Source organism: Bombina bombina, chromosome 9, assembly GCF_027579735.1.
Source record: "Bombina bombina isolate aBomBom1 chromosome 9, aBomBom1.pri, whole genome shotgun sequence".
Classification (NCBI taxonomy): Eukaryota; Metazoa; Chordata; class Amphibia; order Anura; family Bombinatoridae; genus Bombina; species Bombina bombina.
This window is the reverse complement of record NC_069507.1, coordinates 63044921-63069829: the sequence shown is the minus strand read 5'-3', so window position 1 is coordinate 63069829 and position 24909 is coordinate 63044921. Positions and strand designations below refer to the sequence as shown.

The 24909-nt window shown below is 39.9% G+C and overlaps 1 protein-coding gene across 1 annotated transcript in view; it reads right to left on the bottom strand.

Moving 5' to 3' along the window:
- The window catches only part of LOC128639907 (uncharacterized), a 34593-nt gene extending 9965 nt beyond the window's left edge, over nucleotides 1–24628 (bottom strand). The window contains exon 1 of the mRNA XM_053692162.1: nucleotides 24550–24628. The gene's annotated coding sequence lies outside the window, so the exon portion shown is untranslated. The remainder of the gene's footprint in view (nucleotides 1–24549) is intronic.
- Between the last annotated feature and the right edge of the window lie 281 nt (nucleotides 24629–24909).

Below are 24909 nucleotides of genomic sequence, written 5' to 3'. Positions count from 1 at the left end.
CACCTTGGGGGTTCAACCGATGGCTGCTGTCTTTCATTTATTTGTGATCTGGATGGATGTGTTTAATTTGTTTTTTCCTTAAGCTCAGGTCTGTTAGATTTTGTTTTTAGGAATGTTCTTCTCTGGAACCGATATTTGCGACTAGTGGTCGCCTGGGCACTCCCTCGGGAGTTGCGCACTTGTCGAATACTAGACTTTTAATTTTCTAGTTCATTTATCGATCCTTCTGGACAAATTTTCTTGGACCTTGAACAGTTCCAGAGTGTCCTTATACCAGGCTGGTACTGGTAGGGCGTTTTTCAGCTGTTACCAGGGTTCATGTCACCTTTGTGGTACGGAGAATACCTCTTGGCCTATTCTATGGACTCCGGGCTTGGATCCTACAGAAGTATAAGGCCTGTGGTTTATATGCAACTTCTCCAGATGGAGGGTTCTGCGTGCCAATCTAAGTTTGGTCGGTTCGGGCTACTCGCCTGGGCTATGAATCTGCTTTTTGCAGATGACTTCTAGGTTCTTCAGGTCCCCGGGGACTTATAACTATTTTCATTAAATGGAAGTTGGGAGACGTGTGTGACCTGTTTGGTCTGGTGTGCCGGGTGATTAACGTTTGGGTTTTCACTCGAGGTTCTTCCGGACGCTGACTCTTTTGCCTATTGCGCTCTTTCTTGCGGTGGTGAAGTGTCATCCTTTCCCACTTTTGGGGAAATTGTCTGGTCAGCTGCGCGGGCATGTTTTTCTCTGTTCCGAGTCATGTTACTCTGAGAGGTGTGCAGGGATTGCCTGCTTTCTGTGGGAGCTGCGGCTCCAGCGTTTGCCTGCTTAAGGTAGTTTTCCTTCAATAATAGCTTCTTCAAGCTCTCTGACTGTCGTCTATTCCATCTAATACCCTTGGTCAGACTACGGTCTTTGACGTTCAGGTGTATGCGTCCTCGATGTTACGCTAGCCTTGGGGCTTGTCAGTAGAAGTGTCGAGGTTGGGTATGGAGGGCCGCCCTTCGAAGGTCAGGCAGTTATCCATTTTTCCTCGATACTCCGTTTGGGGTTTCTTGGGCAGTGCCTTTAGTTAATTCTCTGAGATGGCGAGCAGGGCCCTGGGTTATCATTTTCTTTCGGGTATAGATGTTACCCTGCCTGTGTGTGTATCACATGTTGCCACTTGCCTACAAGATTACTTGCGATCCATTTGCACTGCATGCTGATTATCAGACTGTTCAGGAGTCCTTCGTGATTCTTGGGTTTGAGGCTATTTATAGATCGCCAAGTCTACAGACTTTAGAAGTGCGCTCCTCCTTGGAGGGGGCAGTTTAGGGTTCTTTCGGAGATTAGATTTTTTGATTGTCCATTGTCAAGGACCCTGGACTTGGTCCATGTCTCTCCATGGACTGGTGTGGACGGTTCGATTCACGCTTGAAGTTTGTGGTCCCGTGGGCCCCTTTTGTAATGGCTGGGGCTCTGTTAAAGATGCCTATCTGATGGTGGCTTAGGCTTTAGGTCTTTCTGATGGGCCCCTACCTGTCTTCTGGTGCGTTTCCGATGTTCCTGTAGACTCCAGATGCTTTTCAACTGGGTTGGCGATGTGGCTGAGGGGTCTCACCTCTATGGTAGGGGTTTTTTCTGTTGTTTTCATTCCCTTCTCTTCCAGAGTAGGGTTTGGGTTCTCCGGGTTCGGAATTACCTTAGTATTCGAGGAGTCCTGGGGATCTTTGTCCTGCCTTGCAGGGGATATTTTCCCTTCCTGTGTTTCAAGTTCCTGGGAGGGGAGCTGTGATGTAGTGTCTGGATCCTCCATTCCTGCAGCAGGAGGCTAAGGGTTGGCTCCCATGGAGGCTTCTGTTACATGTATCCAATATATGAATGCTAAGGGTTTTGGGGGACTTCTTCCCTCGGGAAGTGTGCCCTTTGTGCCCACGACTGTGTGTAGGGGGTCTCGTACCCGAGCACAATGTTTCTCCTGACTCACGGTAGCATGCCGTTTGTAGCAGCAGTCTAACAGGGAACTGCTGCTTCTTAACTTCCGTTTCAGGTGGACCTGAAACAGCATAATCCGCTGCTTAATAAAAGGAGCCCAGTTTCTCTCTCGCTGTCTAGGCCAACCTGCCTGTGCCTACTGCATCAATTGTGTCACTGAGTGCCTCTGCCAATGGTCTACTGCATCCAATGAGGCCTATTTATGAAAGGCCTGTCAGACATGATCTGACATTGCGGATCATGTCCGACAGACCTCGCTGAATGCGAAGAGCAATATGCTCTCCGCATTCAGCATTGTGCCAGAAGCTCTTGTGAACTGCTGGTGCAACTCCGCCCCCTGCAGATTTGCGGCCAATCGTCCGCTAGCAGGGGGTGTCAATTAACCTGATCGTATTCGATCGGGTTGAATTGCAGAGATGTCTGTCTGCCTCCTCAGGCTATAACTTGTGTTTCTGGCGAGTCTGAAGGCTCGACAGAAACACAGGGCTTCAAGCTCCATACGGAGCTTGATAGATATGCCCCTATGTATGTATGTACAACATGCAACCAAATAGTCCACAGAGTCAAACAATGTCTGTCTGATTGCCAATTCCAACTTGCCTGTACCCATCCCCTATTGCATACAATGTCTTTCTGACTGCCAATTCCAACCAGCCTGTACCCATTGCCTACTGCATGCAATATCTGTCTGACTGCCAAGTCCAGCCTGTCTGTAATCAGTGGCTACTGCTTCCATTGCTTCTCACTGACTGACAATTCCAGTATCCCTATTCTTGGGGCTTACTGCCTGTAATATCTCTCTGACTCCAACTCCAGCCTATCTGTGCCCACAGCCTACTGCTGACAATGTCTCTCTGATTGTCAAGTCCAGCCTGCCTGTGCCCAGGGAATACAGCTTCCAATGTTTCTCTGACTGCCAAGTTCAGCCTGCCTGTGCCCATGGCCTACTGCATGCAGTGTCTCTATTACTGCCATGTTCAGCCTGCCTGTGCCCAGGACTACTGCATCCAATGTATCTCTCACTGCCAAGTACAGCCTGCCTGTGCCTAGGGACTACAGCTTTCAACGTTTCTCTGACTGCTAAGTTTAGCCTGCCTGTGCCCGGGCCTACTGCTACCAAAGTCTCTCTGACTGCCTAGTCCAGCCTGCAATTCCACATGTGTGGTTTATGCATTAAAATGTCAATGTTGACTTTTATATATAGGGGAGACTACACACAAAAATAAAAGATAGGATTAGCCAACATAAATCAAATATCAGGAACCCTAAAATTACTAATTTACCTGTCCCTGCCATTTTCAAGAAAAGGGTCATCAAGAAAACCAATTGCGCTTTATGGTGTTAGATAAAGAACATAAGAAAATAGGGGGGGGATAAGAATATGGACTTATATAAGGAAGCCAGATGGCTTTGAAACTGGACTCCTTATACCCCAAAGGTTCAAAAAGAAAATTCAACTTAAAATCTTTTATTTGATTTATTTAATTCTGATTTAAAAATTTGGCAAGTGTTACCCTGATGTTGAGCACTTTTTCTTCCTTTGTTATTATTATTATTCTTTATTTATAAAGCACCAACAGATTCCGCAGCGCTGTCCATGGGTACAAAGATAAAAGTACAGTACAATACAATATAAAAGACAACAGACAAAGTTTAACAAACAAATACAGGGGGAATTGAGGGCCCTGTTCCCGTGGGAACTTACAATCTAGATGGGTAGGAGGGTGGGAAACAGGAGGTGGGGACTGCAAAGGTGAGAATGATGTTAGTGTGGAGTTTGATGGGGGCAGCAATTAGGCAAGTGAAATTCATTTGTTACTGATTTGGAGATAGGCTTCCATGAACAGAAAGGTCTTTAGGGAGCGTTTAAAGGAGGAAAGGTTAGGGGAGAGTCTGACAGCTCTAGGAAGTGCATTCCAGATGGTTGGTGCCGCACAAGAGAAGTCCTGTAGCCTAGCATGGGAGGAGGTGATGGTAGAAGATGCAAGGAGCAGGTCATTGTTGGATCTTAGGGGGCGGGCTGGAGTATATTTGTTGATGAGTGAGGACAGGTAGGGGGGGCTGCGTTGGTAAGGGCTTTGTAAGTCAGGATGAGAATTTTGAATTTAATTCTGCTGTGGATGGGTAGCCAGTGAAGGGACTCGCAGAGAGGTGCAGCAGATACAGAGCGTTGGGAGAGGTGGATTAGCCTAGCAGAGGCATTTAGGATGGATTGAAGAGGGGAGAGGTGAGAGAGAGGGAGGCCAGTTAGTAGGTTATTACAGTAGTCAAGTCGGGAGATAACCAGGGAGTGGATTAGCTGTTTAGTAGTTTCAACACTCAGAAACGACCAAATTTTGGAGATATTGCGTAGGTGGTTGCGACAGGAGGAAGAGAGCAATTGGATGTGGGGTATGAAGGACAGATTGGAGTCAAGTGTAACTCCTAGGCAGCGGACTTGAGGTGATGGGGAGATAGTGTTGTCACCAACAGTGATTGAAAAGTTAGGAAACGGGGTAGTATTAGAGGGGGGATTAGAAGGAGCTCAGTCTTGGACAAATTGATTTTTAGGTGGTAAGAGGCCATCCAAGAAGAAATGCCAGATAAGCAGACACTGATGTGAGAAAGGACAAAAGGAGAGAGTGAAGGGGTGGATAGGTAGATCTGAGTATCATCAGCATAGAGGTGGTAGTTGAAGCCATAGCTACTGATAAGTTTACCCAGTGAGGATGTATAGATAGAGAAGAGTAGAGGACCCAGAACAGAGCCTTGAGGTACTCCAACAGACAGAGGCAATGGAGAGGAGTCGCCAGCAAAGGAGACAGAAAAGAACCTATTAGAGAGATAAGAGTGGATCCAGGAAAGGGCAGTGTCAGAGAGCCCAAAGGAGCTGAAAGTCCGTAGGAGAAGGGGAAGGTCAACGGTGTCAAAGGCAGCAGACAGATCAAGTAAGGTAAGCATTGAGTAGTGGCCGTTTTTTTTTTTTAGCAGAAAGATCATTAGTAACCTTGGTGAGGACAGTCTCAGTTGAGTGTTGGGAACAGAAGCCAGATTGCAAGGGGTCAAGCAGTGAGTTGGAGGACAAGAAGTGGGTTAAGTGATCGAAGACTATTTTTTCCAGGACTTTTGAAGCTAGCGGAAGCAATGATATGGGGCGGTAGTTTGCAGGAGAATTGGGGTCAAGGGAGGGTTTTTTGAGGATGGGGGTGATTTTTGCATGTTTGAAGGAAGATGGGAATGAACCGGTATTAAGGGATAGGTTAAATATGTGAGTAAAAGCTGGAGTGAGGGTAGAAGACACAGAAGGTATTAGATGTGAAGGGATAGGGTCAAGTGGGCAGGTAGTGAGGTGTGAGAAAGACAATAGGGAACTCACTTCATTCTCAGTGGTAGGGGGGGAAGGTGCTGAGAATGGTGGAGGGGGTTGCCGGGGGCGGAGATATAAGGTTGCAGTTGTGTTGGGATATTACTTCGGATGGTAATTGTTTAGTGACGTTTAGGGTTTGAGGTGTGAGTAGATATAAGAAAATAGAAGTATGTTTGCTTGGCTAAGTGAAGGGCAGAGGAGTAAGAATAAAGAATGAACTTATAGAGGAGGAAATCTGATTCAGAGCGGGATTTCCTCCCGGCACGTTCAGCAGCACGGGAGCATTTTTGCAGGTAGCGTGTTTGCTTAGAGTGCCAGGGTTGGAGCTGACAACGTGGGGTTTTGCGTATTTGGGGAGGAGCGATTTCTACAGGTGCGTTTAGTACCTGTATATTAAGCTTAAAGGTGAGCAGATGGTGGTCTGAGATGGGAAATGGGCGACAGGTGGCGTCAGAGAGAGAGCAGAGGTGGGAAAATACTAGATCAATAGAGTGTCTGTCGCGGTGAGTAGGGAATAGGGTGGATTGTGAGAGACCAAAGGAGTTTGTGAGTGAGAGAAGCTTAGAGGCAGCAGGGGCAGATGGGTTATCAATGGGGATGTTGAATTCCCCCAGGATTAAAGCAGGTGTATTTGTAGAGAGAAAGTGAGAACGCCAGGCAGCAAAGTTATCAAGGAATTGGGAGGTTGGTCTGGGGGGGCGATAGATAACTCCCACCCTGAGGGAGAGGGGGGAGAATAGTCGGATGCAGTAAACTTCAAAGGAGGAAAAGGAGAGAGATGGATGAGGCTGCAGGTGCTGAAAGGAGCAGGAGGGGGAGAGTAAGATTCCAACACCGCCACCATGTCTCTCACCTGGCCTAGGTGTGTGGCTAAAGCGGAGACCACCATGCGTGAGAGCAGCAATGGAAGCAGTGTCAGAAGATGATAACCAGGTGTCAGTAATTGCTAGAAGATGTTTGTTTTTAATGTACCTATTCCTCGTGTGCTTGATTTGGCTTTTTTTTTAAAAAAAGAAGGCCTATAAATTTGAAGGAGTTAATATTTCTTCATTTTATGCGCTGTGAGGCAAGGCCCCTCCCCCATGAACCTGAGGGATTGGTTGTTCCTAATTGATGTGAATATATAGATGTGTGTGTTTTCATTGTATTATCAGCTTGATAAAGGGACAGAAGCCCCAAAATGTTGCTGTAATGGCAGTAATAGCTGAATAAAGGTTTTCCATGTTTTTCTATTAAGGAGTGCAACTTACTCTCTTTTAGAAATTGTAGTTCAGACATCAGAAAGGCTTAACTAACTGAATTTAACAAAAAAAAATGCGGAACTCTCCAGCACTGCAAGATCTCTCTCATTTATGTATGTGAAGCAGAGACAAGCCCAATGCAATATAGCACTGCATGATATGAGAGTTTTGTTACACTTACACTTTGTGCATTGTATTTTATATTACTATACATTTCAGATCGGGTCCTTTCAGTAATATTGCAATTACTGTTTGCACTGTCTCATTTATATTTGAATACATTTACATTTTGATCTAGCATTGATTTTACACATTCTGATTATGCTTTGAAAGTTTATGTGTTACTTTAATAACTTAAAATCATACTTTGTATATTTTTGTGTAGTTTTTACAAATTACATTTCACCTTGTATTTCCTGCATTGCAAATTAAAACTGACACTTTCAGGAAGTGGGAGGGACAGGGCAGTTCCCTGAGCTAATGTCATGCCACGCCGTTGCTAGAGGCGCAGCGTCCTCTCCATGCTCGTTGCCTAGGGCTATGTCGGCTCAGGAGGCGTGCAGCGCTGACGTCATCGCCGCACACTCCTGATGCCGGCCGGTCCCTTGGCGCCATTCACAGGTATGTAAGTGGACTGATACCTTGTTGCCTGAACCCTGCCTGTCTCCCTACGCTAACTGGTTAACCCCTAATCTACTGGACTGGTTCTCTGTTGCCATTTTCTGTCTACATAATTTGCCTTGTGCTGTCCAGTCTGTGGTGAGGGCCGCTCTCCTCATTTTCCTGATTTTCTCTGCGCTGGGATATTCCCTATCTTTCTGGCTCGATGCAGGGATAACAAGACTACTGGCCGAGTCCGGTCTGATAGAGGAGTATCCCACGAGCCTCACAGCTAAACAGACGAGTTCCCAGGGTATGTCTAAAGCTCTCTCACAAGTCTTGTGAAATTTTGTAAGTATTTTAAACAAGCTGGTCTTGCTTACTTTAACAGAAAAGTTATATATACTAAAATATAGACAAAAGCAAGTTAAATTGTAGTGAAGACATTTAATTTTAATTTGGAATTGATGTAAATGGAGCCTTTATATCAGTCCCAGGTGTTCTTCAGTTACCTTCTCTCTGACACTACAATTTAACATGCTTTTGTCTATATCCTATAATATTAAAGGCCAAGTGTGTTTGTCCGAAGCTGTCATGCGCAGTCGAGACAGCACGAGGCAAACACACCTGGCCTTTGAGTCCCTAGCTGATTTGTGTCTGCGGCAGAAGTGGGCGTGACCGGGTGTGAGCGGGGGGTATGTCCGACATGAAGGGGGCATGGCCAGGCTTGAATGGCCATGCAGGGGGCGTGGTCAACCATGAAGGGGGTGTGGCCAGGAGCGCAAGATAGAGACTGAGGGGAGAGGGAGAGAGATAGAGAGGGGAGAGAGAGAGTAGGGGAGAGAGATAGAGAGGAGGGGAGAGAGATAGAGAGGAGAGAGATAGAGAGAGAGGGTGGGTGGGGGAGGAGAGAGGGGTGGGGGAGAGAGAGAGGGGTGGGGGAGAGAGAGGGGGGAGAGAGAGAGCAAAAGAGAGGGGGGAGAGAGAGCACAAAAGAGAGGGTGGGAGAGAGCGCAAAAGAGAGGGGGGAGAGAGCGCAAAAGAGAGGGGGGAGAAAGCGCAAAAGAGAGGGAGGGAGAGCGCAAAAGAGAGGGGGGGAGAGAGCGCAAAAGAGGGGGGGAGAGAGCGCAAAAGAGAGGGGGGAGAGAGCGCAAAAGAGAGGGGGGAGAGAGAGCACAAAAGAGAGGGGGGAGAGAGAGCGCAAAAGAGAGGGGGGAGAGAGAGCGCAAAAGAGAGGGGGAGAGAGCGCAAAAGAGAGGGGGGGAGAGAAAGGGGGGAGAGAGCACAAAAGAGAGGGGAGAGAGAGAGGGGGGAGAGAGGGCAAAAGAGATGGTGGAGAGAGAGAGCGCAAAAGAGAGGGGAGAGAGCGCAAAAGAGAGGGGAGAGAGAGAGGGGGGAGAGAACTCAAAAGAAATGGGGGAGAGAGAGCGCAAAAGAGATAGAGGAGAGAGAGCGCAAAAGAGAGGGGGAGAGAGCGCAAAAGAGAGGGGGGAGAGAGAGAGAGCACAAAAGAAAGGGAGGAGAGAGAGATCTCAAAAGAGAGGGGGAGAGAGAGAGAGCAAAAGAGAGGGGGGAGAGAGAGAGAGCAAAAGAGAGGGGGAGAGAGAGAGCAAAAGAGAGGGGGAGGGAGAGAGCAAGGGGTGGGACCGCTGTACTGCAAAAAATGGCCCGTGTGAACGGGCTTTAGGACTAGTTTAAGTATATATTACTTTTCCATTAGTTAAAATAAGTGTATTGGGAATTTTTAGCAGCTTGTTTAAAATGGTTTGAAACTTTCACAAGACTTGTGAGAGAGCTTCAGATATACCCTAGGAACTCCCCTGTTTAGCCCAGGGAACTACCCTGTCCCTAGGGATGGGCAAATGTGTTTATATTCGAATTTGAATGTTAGAACGAATGTTATTGTAGAAATTCGATTTACATAATAGAATGTTGATAAGAACAAATATTCTTAAAAATTCTATTATCGAATGTTTATTTACAGTTTTCGAATGTCACTTTCGAAATCGAATGTCACATTCCAATTCGAATGTCTCATTCGAATTCCAATGTCACATTCGAATATTAAATTTATAAAACACAGTTGTAGACTAGAAATACTATTTCGAATTTGAATGTGACATTCGAATTCGAATGTGAAATTTGAATTCAAATGTGACATTCGAATATTACATTTATTAAACACATTATTAGACTAGAAATACTATTTTGAATTTGAATCTTACATTTGAATTTGAGGGTGTGGGGGGGGGGGGTGCGTTGTTGCATTCTTGTACCCAGGCTGCACAATATCTTAAGCCAGCCCTGAAGTCTTAACTATAATTTCTCTCCATGTTATAGAATCTTAAAATGTCAGGGCCCCTATGTGAGCTCTGTTTATATTCCTCTCATTTTGGCTAATCAGTGCTTAAAGGGACAATAGACCCATTTTTTTTATTTCATGATTCAGATAGAACATGCAATTTTAAGCAACTTTCTAATTGACTCTGTTCTCTTGCTATGTAAATCTTAAGAACCAGACCATTTTTTGTTGAGAACCTGGGTTATGATTGCTTATTGGTTGGCTAACTTTAACTATCAATAAGCAAGCGCTATCCAGGGTGTTGAACCTAAAATGAGTTGGCTCCTAAGCTTTAATTTCCTACTTTCTAAATAAAGATAGCAAGAGAAAGAAGAAAAATTGATAGTAGGGGCTCGATTTATCAAACTTTGTTCAAGTTCTCCTTTCAGTTCTCCTACAAGTACTCTGAATATCGCCATCAGATAGGCGCACATATGCGCCGTTATTTATCATAAAATGGGTCGTATTTCTATGTTACTTTTCAAAATCGAGATGTGGCGTGATATTGATAAATCTCGCTCTTATTCGTATTTTTGCGCCATATTTATTATTAAAAACTAGTTAAATTATAGCGCATAATAGAAATAATTGTGAATTATATATTTAGAAACTTTATTTTAACTTATTTATTAGATTGTAATATATATAAATAAGATTTATGATTGTGAAATAATTTCTTATATGTTCGATGATAGAACAAAAATGTATTTTAATAAAGGGATATTAAAAAAACACAACCTTTATTTGATTCCGATAGTAAATACAATTTTTTAAACCTTTAATAAAATGTAATTATATTATCACATTCTCTGTATATCAATCACTGAAGGGACAGCATTGCAATACTGACAGGAAGATGTAAATATCTAAGACAATCAAAAGTGAAAAAAAGAATAAACCAAAAGATACCACTAGTGTTTGATATGTACTTATTAATGTTGTAACAAAGGATATTTTTTTGAAGAATGCACATTTGTACATATATTTTAATTTTAAAAGTGTCCTAAAATAAGATTGTATATCTGACTCATATAATTTTATTTTCGTCTTTCCTATCACTTTTAACTTTTTTTTTGTCACTTATTTACCATGAAGCAACTTCATATATATAAACATGTGCAATGTATTTCAAAGATATAACCCAACTCTTATATTTCCATTGTACCACATCCCCCCTCTCGACTAATATACATGTGTGAACAGTTTTATGTTTTCTAATAAGTAATAAAAAACATGTTATTATGAACAAAACACACAGACACGCAAAAAAATAAGATTTTCACAAAAATCAATTTATTTTAAGAAAAAAATGTTATTTTCACATTAAAAAATTATTATTTTTTTATTTCACATAAAAAACAAATAATAAATAAAATATGTTATTTCAACATAAAAAATATAGATTTTTTCTCTTTATTTTTTTTATTTAAAAAGATTGATATTTTTCTCTTAAGTTTTGTACTTTTATGTATGTCCTCATCAAATTATTTTCTACTTCCAGAAGGGCATACAACACTTCTTTTTTGTTAATTGTTATTTCTTGATCTTCAGGAACTGTACCAAAGAGAAAGACAAAAATAGTTATTGTAAGGAACATGACATTAATTTAATACATTTTTCATCTGTTCTGTATTCCCCTCACTTTAAAGATAATTAATGTTTTACCTAATGCTAACAGGTTCATAGACACTTGACTAATATCTTGGTGGAATGTTTTATCTACACCTCTGTTATTTAAAGCATGTCATCTTGATAATACTGTGTACATGCACACGCATCTTTATTTCCACACAATAGTCACTTTTTCAAGAGTATTTCATTAAGCAAAACATTGTAATGATACAAAAGAACTCACTCCAATCACAGCATTGCGTTGAATTTGATGAATTGGATTGCTGCTCTTCAGCTTGTTCAATGTTCTCTCCTTCATCTTGAATAGCTGTAAGACATAAACATGAATTTATAAATTGATTATACCACAAAAAGTTATTTAATAAAATATTGACTCTTCTCTCAATATATTCCAACACTATTGACTTATGTAAATTGAACAATGCTGATTTCAATCAATATCTATTTTGAATAATTATTTACTAAAATAAAAGTAATATTTTAGTACATAATAATGAAATAAGATCATAAGTGACTGAACCTACATATATTGTCTTGTGGTTGCTCGCTATTTGAAGAATCTTGCATCACATTATTATTTGTTTCCTCCTCAACAAGTATTTCTTTGCTGGCTGTTTGTATTGGATCTTCTTCAATCATGTCTATAATATGATTAGAGTCATTAACTAGAATAATATTATTTATTTTCAAGATATATGTGAAATAAATATACCTTCATTATCACATTCATCATCAATGATGGGCATTGGCCTTCTGCGACGTTGTTGCCTGATATTATTTTTTTTCCCTTTTTTTAAAAAATTGGAAAAATATTAATGTTAATATCAACTATGAGTTATCTTAATACTATACATTTTGTAAAAAGATAGTAACTATATTCCTACCAGTTGTAATTATAGCCTCAGACTCCATTTATCTTGATCCAAGGCGAAGATCCCCTTCCTTTTTTTCGAAAAATACTTTTCCATTGTATAGGTTATTATAAGTAATTCTCCTATGGAAAACTTGTTGGAACGATTCATCATCATTGTCTGTATTTATCTCTGTAACCCTTAAACTCCACCCAATAACGGAACTAATTGTGATTTTAATTGCGCAGTAAAGTATACCCATTTAAAAACTTAATTTATATGTTTAAAATAAGTAAGGAATCAACATAAAAATTATTTATTTGTAAATATTGAAGAAATATTAATAAAATCATTACATTTATTCTTATTAATTGAAATTAAATTAAGTTGTTACAAAAGGCGCAATAACGTGCACTATATTTCTACAGTTGATACATTTGTTTGCAGAGTTTCAATTTGTTTTTTGGATAGCATTGTAACTTAAATTAATACATATAAATGTTACGCTTCTTTTATATAATAGAACATCTATATAAATATATAGTTACATCAATTTGAAAATAATAAGTATTTGACCAATAATAATAAAGAAAATTGTTATTGTCCAATCAAATTCAAGATAATCATTTTATATAAATTATTGGTTTAATCTATTCATATAGTTGATAACACCCCATTTCTGTAACGTTCTCGAACAAAACTTGTGATTGCTAATTGTTCATTACGTTATTTACACTTCGACCGAAGACTATATTTTTTTTTGCGCAATTTATTGAACTAATATTGCAATGGCTACCGGACTATCTGGAAAGACAAAAAGTGGCAGAAGTGTGATGTTTACTCATCGTCAAAACTGTATATTAGTTGAAGCTGTCATAAAACATTATGAAGCTATTATCGGATATCAAGCCAAATCTATGAACCCTCAAAGAAAGAAGGCAATTTGGGAACAAATTAGTCGTGCAGTGTCAGCGGAGGGTTGTTTTCCTAAAGACGTCAGGGCCTGTAGGAAGAGGGTGAATGATATTCGTAAGAATATTTAAAAAAAAGGAACGGGTGGAGGCCCCGCATATAGGGCAGAACTTCTGGACTATGAACAGATGCTGTATGCCAGGATGGGTGATGCTGTCGTGGTGGGACTCGATGTTCCATCAGATACCATGGATTTCAGAGGTAAATATATAATTGCTTGCTGTTAAAATGTTTTTTGTGTATTCCTTTTTGAGTTTATGTTTTTTATTGTTTTAGATTTTATTTATATGTACTTTATAGAACAACATGAAGAGGCGTTGGAAACAGAAGAAAATGCTCAGGTGGACCAACCATTCGAGTCTGAGTCGACTTCTCAACAGCAACAACCCTCAACATCATGTGATATAACATGCAGAGAAGAAACTGTCAGTAAGTATAGTAGTAAAATGTATATATAATTTGTATAAATGAAAAGAATGAACAATGAATTGTAATTGATTTGTATCATACTCTAAAAATAGATTATGTTGGGGCCCCTTCTAATGAAAAATATGTTTGTTTTAAGCTAATGTTTTTAGTGAATGTCTATTAACATCTATATTAATATCAATGTATTTATTGTTACAGGTGTAAGAGGATTACTACAGACAATGCAGGAATAATCAATTACATTATTTGATGGTAATTATTGTTTTTTTTTTTGTTTGTTTTTTATACCAAAAATTGGATATAAAATTTTATTTTTTTACATTCATAGATGAAATAGAATTAAATTTAGAACCACTTGTGGAGGACTCAGTTTGTCCAGAGGATGAAGATGAAACCCAAATAGAGGGAATACATCCAACACAACTTGAGACACCACAAGTAGAAGAATCTGAATGTGAGGAAGAGATTGAGGATGCCCAACAATCTCAAATAGATCAACCAGAGAGACCTAATGAAGTTGAAAGATTGACAGATATGGCATTGTCTTTTCGCAATGAACAGAATGAATTTTTTAAGGAAATGATTGAATTACAAAAAGAAAGAAATAATTTACTTAAAGAACAGTTACATTTTCAAAAGGTGTATTATATGAAAACGTTAGAGTTCATGAACAGGCGACATCCAGAATAATAATTGTATAACCAATTTACTGCACTTTAACTTATAACCTTTGTTTATGTTTATTTAGTTACTGTTTTAATGTTGCTATTGTGTTTAATAAAGTTTTTATAAATTGTGAAATAACGTTTTGTAATTCAAAATGTAAATAACACAACAAAAGGTTTTTGTAACAAAAGTATTTATTTTTTATTAAAAAATAATATATATATATATGTATATATATATATAATCTGAATAGGAATAAGCACTCACTGGATTTCAAAACAACAAATATTTATTTGGCAGTGACGTTTCGGGGCATTCACCCCTTCCTCAGACAACCCAAAATGTGAAACAAGCAAAGTTAAATAATGACTCAAACCCCTCCCTCATCAAATTTCAGCCAATCAAAATACATCCAAAGCAATCAATAGGGGATGTATGTTAAACAAAAACAATTACATTTCTGTATAATATCAATAAAGTGTATGCTTTTACAAAGCACATGTGTGATATAACCATATATAGTGTATTGTATTAAGGTGTCAGTGACAGTGAAGTGGACGGCTGTGGAGTATGCCAACAGATAGTGCAAAATACATCTGCCTTCTTGTAATACATTCTGTAATCAAAACATAAGGAGTATACTGGACATGTTGTTACCAAGAAAAGTAACTTATTAATACCGCATGTAAACAGCTTAGAGACATTTACTCGCTTAGCTGAAAGGCAACTTACTGTGCATCAACAGCATATAAAACTTCATAGGGGATGGATACTCCGCCATTAGTTATCACGCTAGCCACTGCATGGTCGGAGGGGGCGTGTCAGCATCCGGGTTAGCATCTTGACCCGCTACTGAAAATCCGAGCCCTAAGCGGTGTTATGCGTTGCCATAGCAACCTATCATGGCGTCATCAACCACACCAGACCGAGGCTTTGCTACGTAAGTCTGTAACAGGTCACCATGGCAACCCAACAAACAATGTCACAATATAGACATAGCTAGTGTCATAATAGGATCGAATAGTGTATCACTTATCAAAAACATGCTGATGTGACAACTAGATATGTGGTTAATTATAAACTAACGCATTGGGAATTATCCAGTGATAAAAGTAACAGCGGTTATGGGAATTAAAGCTCACTGGTGTATAATATACTCAAAGAAAATCTCTAAGACTATACTGGGTGTACCCAGTTAGTTAATCTGGCCTTGAGTTGATTTAGATATATGTGGTGTCCTGGATATCTCACTAGTCTATAGGCTTAGACCCCTATTAAGAAATTACAGAAATTACAGGATTTAGAGCATCCCCAATACACTCCATGAATGTCCATTTTGACAGTAATCTTAGACCCAGCCATTATGCCGAGAGCAAGTCGGTATGTCTAGAACAGGACCTTTTTGATCCAACAATTAAGTTATATTTTAGCCTGTGTAACATTATAATACACGACTCATAATTTAGACTCGTGTTAGAGTTTGTTTGAATAATTGATGGCTACAGATCCCTCAATGTTTGATCCCCTTTAGAAGATTTGATTACACCCAGTATAGTCTTAGAGATTTTCTTTGAGTATATTATACACCAGTGAGCTTTAATTCCCATAACCGCTGTTACTTTTATCACTGGATAATTCCCAATGCGTTAGTTTATAATTAACCACATATCTAGTTGTCACATCAGCATGTTTTTGATAAGTGATACACTATTCGATCCTATTATGACACTAGCTATGTCTATATTGTGACATTGTTTGTTGGGTTGCCATGGTGACCTGTTACAGACTTACGTAGCAAAGCCTCGGTCTGGTGTGGTTGATGACGCCATGATAGGTTGCTATGGCAACGCATAACACCGCTTAGGGCTCGGATTTTCAGTAGCGGGTCAAGATGCTAACCCGGATGCTGACACGCCCCCTCCGACCATGCGGTGGCTAGAGTGATAACTAATGGCGGAGTATCCATCCCCTATGAAGTTTTATATGCTGTTGATGCACAGTAAGTTGCCTTTCAGCTAAGCGAGTAAATGTCTCTAAGCTGTTTACATGCGGTATTAATAAGTTACTTTTCTTGGTAACAACATGTCCAGTATACTCCTTATGTTTTGATTACAGAATGTATTACAAGAAGGCAGATGTATTTTGCACTATCTGTTGGCATACTCCACAGCCGTCCACTTCACTGTCACTGACACCTTAATACAATACACTATATATGGTTATATCACACATGTGCTTTGTAAAAGCATACACTTTATTGATATTATACAGAAATGTAATTGTTTTTGTTTAACATACATCCCCTATTGATTGCTTTGGATGTATTTTGATTGGCTGAAATTTGATGAGGGAGGGGTTTGAGTCATTATTTAACTTTGCTTGTTTCACATTTTGGGTTGTCTGAGGAAGGGGTGAATGCCCCGAAACGTCACTGCCAAATAAATATTTGTTGTTTTGAAATCCAGTGAGTGCTTATTCCTATTCAGATTGTCCAGTCCGTTAAGCACCCTGGTCTGTGTCTGGGTTGGCCAGTGAGAGTGCACTAAATCGAAGCTTCTGTTATATCGTGTAGCACCCACTGCCTTGCTACCCTCCCTGTCTTCAGCCATCATCACTTTTGGATACACTTGGGTGACACTTGCACTTAATTGTGGACTATGGATACACCTGTACTGATCAGTGCCTCACAGGGCCTGCCTGTAATAGCACCATCAGATGTAGAGGGGGCTGATACACTCTCCCTGACTGAGGTGGATGCAGCAAGAATTCTATTTGAACATGAGGAAATCACTACAGATACTGAATCCATTCAAACACTATATTTGAATTTATTAAAACTGAAGAAAAGAGAGGTAGACCTACATCTACATGGGGTCTACTTATCGGAATACTACAAAAAGAAAATGATTCCTAAGGGGTTCAGGATACACAGTGTACCCACGATGGGGAGAAACAACAGTGAATTTTGCAAAAAATGGTGTGCAGTGCTAAATAAATGTTCCTTGGATCTATTGTTGTTGGTGGTGGAAGAAGTTAGAGCCCTACTTAATAAAACCAAGGAAGAAATTGGGGTATTTGATACCACGAAAGGCCCCATCTTGATACAGGATCAGAGTGATAACTGGTTGAATAAACTTACAAACCAGGTCAAAGAATATAAGGACTCCCTGATAACCTTTAAAAACAAGAAATTACAACAAGTAATTGAGGATTACAGGGAGAGACAGGTATATAAGTGGCTCTTGAGCCCTGAGGAGAGGCAGAACTATAGACCTAGGCGACCCCGCCGCCAGAGGGCATATACCAGAAGACAATTGAACACTGTGGATACAAGCTCAGGTTCTGACACAGATACTCCAGGACTACATGAGTATGCAAGTCCCTCAACTTCCCAGGTGCATTTTTTAGGGGTGACTACAAGGTCAAGCCACCGAAAAAAGGAAGGAGACCACATCCAAGAAGGAGTGGGACTCACCGGAAGACCACCACGACGTGGACAAACCAGGAGAATATAGTGCTGAATCTATCTGATCGCTTGCTTAATAAAGCAGAATTAACACTCCTCAATAGAGGTTTGACATTTGTCCCTACACAGAGACCAGACGAATTTGAGACGTGGTTGGACATCCAGAAGTTTAAAAGAAATCTTAAGCTTAAAGATCATTTCAAAATGACAGAACAGCAAGAAATGGGGACCATCTTTAGGAACAAGAGCACATTTGACCCCCAACATACGGCTGCCAGTATACAAACCTACACCAGATTGGTTCTACAGGATGCTGCAACAATGCCGAAAGAATTATTCAGACACAACATCTCCAAAGAGGAACGTGTGGCAATTGAAAGTCTGGCCCGTGACCCCAACATTGTGATCCGCAATGCGGACAAAGGTGGGGCCATTGTAGTCCTGAATTATAAGGATTACAAAGAAGAAATACTCTCACAACTAAATGATGACCAGGTATACCTACCTCTCAAAAAGGATCCTACTAAGCTCTTCCAAGAACGAATTGACAATCTACTGCTTGAAGGGGTAGCGGAAGGTTGGGTCAGTAAAGATGCATATGATTGGTTGAGGGTGGCATATCCGATTTGCCCTATTCTTTATACCCTGCCCAAAGTGCACAAGAGCCTGGAGAAACCCCCTGGGCGCCCGATCGTGTCTGCAAGGGGTTCCTCGTTGAGCCCTCTGGCAAAGTGGATTGATTCATTCCTCCAACCACTGGTGAGACACATGAAATCATACGTTAAAGATTCGAGTGACGTATTGGGTCATCTCTCGCAGGTTCAAGATCTATCTACAGATGACTACCTGGTGTCTATGGATGTCACAAGCCTATATACCATCATCCCTCATCAAGATGGAATGAGGGCAGTCACAAAGGCTCTCTCTAGATATCCCTACGTCGGGCCTAGCAGCACCTACATTATCAAGATCCTCGAAATATGTTTGACTTTAAACTTCTTCAGGTTTGAATTGAAGTACTTCCAACAAATCACGGGGACCGCTATGGGGTCAAATATGGCCCCATCCTATGCGAACTTATTCATGGAGGATTATGAATCTAACATCATGAAGGTCTATGAGTTTCCTGAAATTATCAAATACATGAGATACATCGATGATGTGCTACTGGTGTGGAGAGGTACAGAAGAGCATCTACAGAGGTGGATACAAGACCTCAATGATCTACCACATCCGGTGAAGTTTAAGATGGTGGCCAGCAAAGAAGCCATTGACTTCTTAGACCTGAGAATACTTAAGGAGAATGGGCAATTAGAAACCACCATGTACCATAAACCTACAGACAGGAACTCCCTATTGTTGGCAAGCAGTAGCCACCCAAGATCTCTCATCAGAGCCATTCCATTGGCACAACTCTACCGAGTGGTGAGGAACAACTCTATAAGGAACAATGGCGAAAGACAGCTAGAAGAAATGTCAACCAAATTTCTCCAGAGGGGATACTCCTATACAACCATTCAAAAAGCCCATAAAATAGCCAAGGGTACAGAAAGGAGCACCCTACTAAAAACAGGAGGAAGGAAACCTGTTGAAAAACGGATGACTTGCACTATGACATATTCACCCAATATTGGGATTGTAGCACAATCAGTGAAGGAACATTGGGATCTACTAACCACAGACCAACAAAGAATTCTCCCCACCAAGAATGGGATATAAAAGAGGGCGTAACCTCCAAGATATGTTGATGATCACGGATCCAAGACATGCCTACATCAAGGAAATCTGGCTAAAATCGAAGAAACAGGGATGCTTTAAGTGCCTTGGATGCACAACGTGCAACTCGATGATCCAGAGCAAAACCTTCCATCATCCGCACACAAATCAGAGTTTTAAGATCCAACACCATCTAACCTGCTCTACCCCATTCGTAGTCTACCTGCTGAATTGCACATGTGGGATGTATTACGTCGGTAAGACGGATGATGACATTAAGAAGAGGATGGCTAACCATCGGAGTGCCATCAGGATTGCACTTAAAGATGGTACATCGGAACAACCGGTGGCACGCCATTTTTTACAGAGGAACCATACTGTGAAAGACTTGCGCTTCATACTTATTGATCATGTACCACCTTTGATACGGGGAGGCAACAGAAAGAAGAAACTCCTACAAATTGAGGCCAAGTGGATTCATAAACTTGGAACAGTACATCCAGGAGGATTGAACACAAATGTGGACTGGCATTGTTTCCTATAGTACCCCCCCTAGGGACACAACTGGTAGGATGTCTATAAACATCCCATTTGCTAACGAGAGTCCATGTACCTACCTACTAGAGATCATTTGTAAGACCATACTCTGGGAGACACGAAGTTCCATTCTCAGGTAGGACTTTAACGATATATTACCATACTGTCAGGCTTTTAACAATTAGTGTACCCAGTTAGTTAATCTGGCCTTGAGTTGATTTAGATATATGTGGTGTCCTGGATATCTCACTAGTCTATAGGCTTAGACCCCTATTAAGAAATTACAGAAATTACAGGATTTAGAGCATCCCCAATACACTCCATGAATGTCCATTTTGACAGTAATCTTAGACCCAGCCATTATGCCGAGAGCAAGTCGGTATGTCTAGAACAGGACCTTTTTGATCCAACAATTAAGTTATATTTTAGCCTGTGTAACATTATAATACACGACTCATAATTTAGACTCGTGTTAGAGTTTGTTTGAATAATTGATGGCTACAGATCCCTCAATGTTTGATCCCCTTTAGAAGATTTGATTACACCCAGTATAGTCTTAGAGATTTTCTTTGAGTATATTATACACCAGTGAGCTTTAATTCCCATAACCGCTGTTACTTTTATCACTGGATAATTCCCAATGCATTAGTTTATAATTAACCACATATCTAGTTGTCACATCAGCATGTTTTTGATAAGTGATACACTATTCGATCCTATTATGACACTAGCTATGTCTATATTGTGACATTGTTTGTTGGGTTGCCATGGTGACCTGTTACAGACTTACGTAGCAAAGCCTCGGTCTGGTGTGGTTGATGACGCCATGATAGGTTGCTATGGCAACGCATAACACCGCTTAGGGCTCGGATTTTCAGTAGCGGGTAAAGATGCTAACCCGGATGCTGACACGCCCCCTCCGACCATGCGGTGGCTAGCGTGATAACTAATGGCGGAGTATCCATCCCCTATGAAGTTTTATATGCTGTTGATGCACAGTAAGTTGCCTTTCAGCTAAGCGAGTAAATGTCTCTAAGCTGTTTACATGCGGTATTAATAAGTTACTTTTCTTGGTAACAACATGTCCAGTATACTCCTTATGTTTTGATTACAGAATGTATTACAAGAAGGCAGATGTATTTTGCACTATCTGTTGGCATACTCCACAGCCGTCCACTTCACTGTCACTGACACCTTAATACAATACACTGTATATGGTTATATCACACATGTGCTTTGTAAAAGCATACACTTTATTGATATTATACAGAAATGTAATTGTTTTTGTTTAACATACATCCCCTATTGATTGCTTTGGATGTATTTTGATTGGCTGAAATTTGATGAGGGAGGGGTTTGAGTCATTATTTAACTTTGCTTGTTTCACATTTTGGGTTGTCTGAGGAAGGGGTGAATGCCCCGAAACGTCACTGCCAAATAAATATTTGTTGTTTTGAAATCCAGTGAGTGCTTATTCCTATTCAGATTGTCCAGTCCGTTAAGCACCCTGGTCTGTGTCTGGGTTGGCCAGTGAGAGTGCACTAAATCGAAGCTTCTATATATATATATATATATATATATATATATATATATATAAATAACACAACTCAACCTTGGTAGCAAACTATATAATTCTTATTAAAACTGAAATATATATATATATATATATATATATATATAACAGCAAAGTTCAGTATCTGCACTCTCACCAACTCTCCACAACTGCCAGGGTGCTCTTAGTGGTATGTAGCAGGCAAATAATTTCAAGCACTCTCTGGACTTTTGACAGCAAGAGCAAAAATGTATTATAGTAACGTTTCGGGACCAAAGCTGTCCCTTCTTCTGACAAACAAACAGTGCAATAATCAAACTTAAATAGGCCCACCAGACCCTCCCCTGTGTTGCCACCAATCGCAAGTGACCATGTGCAAAATTAAGACCAAAACAAAGTCACATCATATTCAAAACACTCCACATACTATGTATTATTTGCAATCTCTATGATGGATGCGCAGATAATACATAGTATGAGGAGTGTTTTGAATATGATGTTTGAATATGATGTGAAGTTGACCTTTATATGCACATTTGACAGTTGTTTTGACTGTGCAGTAGAACCTATCAATAGTGAGGGGCGTTTACATTTCTTAGTGGTAGAATCCATTATGCGCACTCATATGGAGGTGTGAATCTCTGATATTTCTTAACCTGCAATATTTTTTAACCTGCAATATGATTTGTGTGATCAGTGCTCATTTAGTTATAGGAGATTACATAATATAAATACAGATATTCGTTATATTTTGTAACACTTTTATACATTTACAAGTACACTTTTATTTGTTGAATATAGCATCACTTATCCATACCTTACATTGGTTTGGTCTTAATTTTGCACACGGTCACTTGCGATTGGTGGCAACACAGGGGAGGGTCTGGTGGGCCTATTTAAGTTTGATTATTGCACTGTTTGTTTGTCAGAAGAAGGGACAGCTTTGGTCCTGAAACATTACTATAATAAATTTTTGCTCTTGCTGTCAAAAGTCCAGAGAGTGCTTGAAATTATTTGCCTCATATATATATATATATATATATATATATATATATAAATCAATATACACATCTATCTATTTAAAAGGTCCAAAAAAAACAATAGAAACAAAGATATTTATTATTTGAATCCAAATCGAAAATTTCCTGAAAAAGAATAAAAAAAGGTTGGAATTAATAATATTTACAAAACAATATTAACATGTTATTACAGTTTTATATATAGACTTACATCTAAAAAATCTTTCAATAATTTCCAAACGATTTTCAACTCCAGCTCTAGTGGTATGTCTTATGACAATTTCCTGAGGAACATAAACATCTTCAGGCACATCCTCCAGACACACCTCCTCTACATTTCCTTGGGAAATAGCAATATTATGCATTATGCATGACACCAGAATTATGTCATTTCATTTCTCAGGGGAATATTGCAGATCACCACCAGAATGGTCCAAAACTCGAAATCTCATTTTTAGTACCCCAAATGTTCGCTCAATTGCACTCCTTGTTGACCTGTGAGCTTCGTTAAACTTGATTTCAGAGCGTGTATGAGGAATTGGTACAGGTGTCAAGAGCCAGGGCCTACAGGGGTACCCGCTGTCACCTACAAAAATATAAGGAAATTCAATAATATATATATGTAACTACAGGTTTATCTAGTTAAATAAAAGGTTCAACAATGACAATTTCATAATTAAACAAAAAGGGTCAATAATATAAATATAAAAATTTAAATATTCACCTAATAGCCAACCGTGTGGCATGTCTCCACGTTCAAAAGCTGTAAATAAAGCCGAATGCTTTAATATGTGAAAATCATGGCATGACCCTAGAAATCCAGATCTTACTGCCCAAAATTGAAGGTTGGCATCACACACTGCCTGAACATTGAGAGAGTGAAAGTGTTTTTGATTTCTATATTGCTCCTCCCTTGAAGCAGGTGGTCGAAGTGCAATATGTGTGCAATCAATTGCACCTAGCACATTTGGAATGCCTGCAACTTGATAAAAACCAGCTTTTACTTGGTGCCATTCATGTACATTCCTTGGCACATATATACATTTATTTAGATGCTTCAAAATAGCTTTTAAAACAGTCCTCAAATGTCTGCAAAAAGAAGGCTGGCTCATGCCTACCACTGCACTGGACACAGCCTGAAAAGACCCTGTAGCCAGGAAATGCAAAACTGCCAATAACTTGAGCATTCCAGGTATTGCCATTGTTCTTCTGGTCTGTGGCTCTACATCATTCTGTATTAGAACATATAGATTTTCTGTGCTCTCCCTGCTTAAGCGAAATATTTTTTTAATCTGGTAATCAGATAATGCCTGTAGTCCACAACGGGGTAGAAAAACTCGGGGAACTCTTTGCCGTCTACGTATTGGCAAAATATGTTCATTTCGACGACTTTCATGGCCCCTTGCTAAAGAAATAGCAGAAAAAATCAGGAAATAATCCATCTTCTGGCGCTGAAAATATGGAGTAAATTGAATGTTCTCCTATCTCTTTAGGGAGAACATTAGTAGTCGTATTAGTAGGAGAACTTTAGGTTCTCCAACGGCGCAAAATAATGATAAATATATATTTTGGAGAGAAGTAGGTCGTATTGTTGAATATACACCCGGAAAAGGGCGTTTTAATGCTTTATTTGGCGCAAATGTGCGCCTAGGCGAGGGACAGTGAAGGGCGAGAATTTTGCAGTCGTATTTCCACATTTTTAGGCATACAGTATTTGTGAATGATAAATAGGAGAAAAATTACGACGCCGTGATTTTAGGCGCAAATGTAGGAGAATATGTTTGATAAATCGAGCCCTAGGAGTAAATTAAAAAGTTGCTTAAAACTGCATCTTTAAAATGAATCATGGAAAAAAAAAATGGGTTTAGTGTCCCTTTAAGCCTTTTCAGATAATCTGACATCAATCAACCCATATTCAGTAAAAAAACAACAACAAAAACATGCAGTTTATGAGACTATCAGTGACAATATACAAGGTATCAAAATACATAAACTAAAAGTAAGGCACTATGTGAACCTGATCTACAGTTAGACTGTTACATTTCACTAGGCACAAAGAGAGCACTCCCCAAGCCTGCCCTAATAAACTGCAGTCAGGGCATCATCTTATGCTAAAGAAAACATGCAACTTTATGACTATATCTACAGCAGTCTGTCGTTAGAATGTTCTCCTACACCACAAGCAAACCCAGCTCTTTATTTTGTCATCCTACCTTTCGTTGGCAGAAGAAAATAGTCAAAATATTCTTCTTTATATTATGCCCGACTATGTCCCTTCCAGTTATAGTTTCATTTTCACTGAGAAAATATGTTGTAGAGACACCCACACCCATAAAGTGCCTGAGGTTGTTTGTCAGGTCTACATTTTTGTAGACAGGAATTGTAACACAAGACCTCATCTAAAGGAAGTGAAAGAAGAGGGTATTTTTGTTTTTTTTCTTACCAATTTGATTGGGTCACATAGAGGCTGCTGTCATTAATGAGGCCTTATGGGAAATAAAAATATGATGCTCTTTTGAGCTGTGAAAAGGAATTATAGTATTGTTAGACATGTTGGAATGACAAGGGTGAAT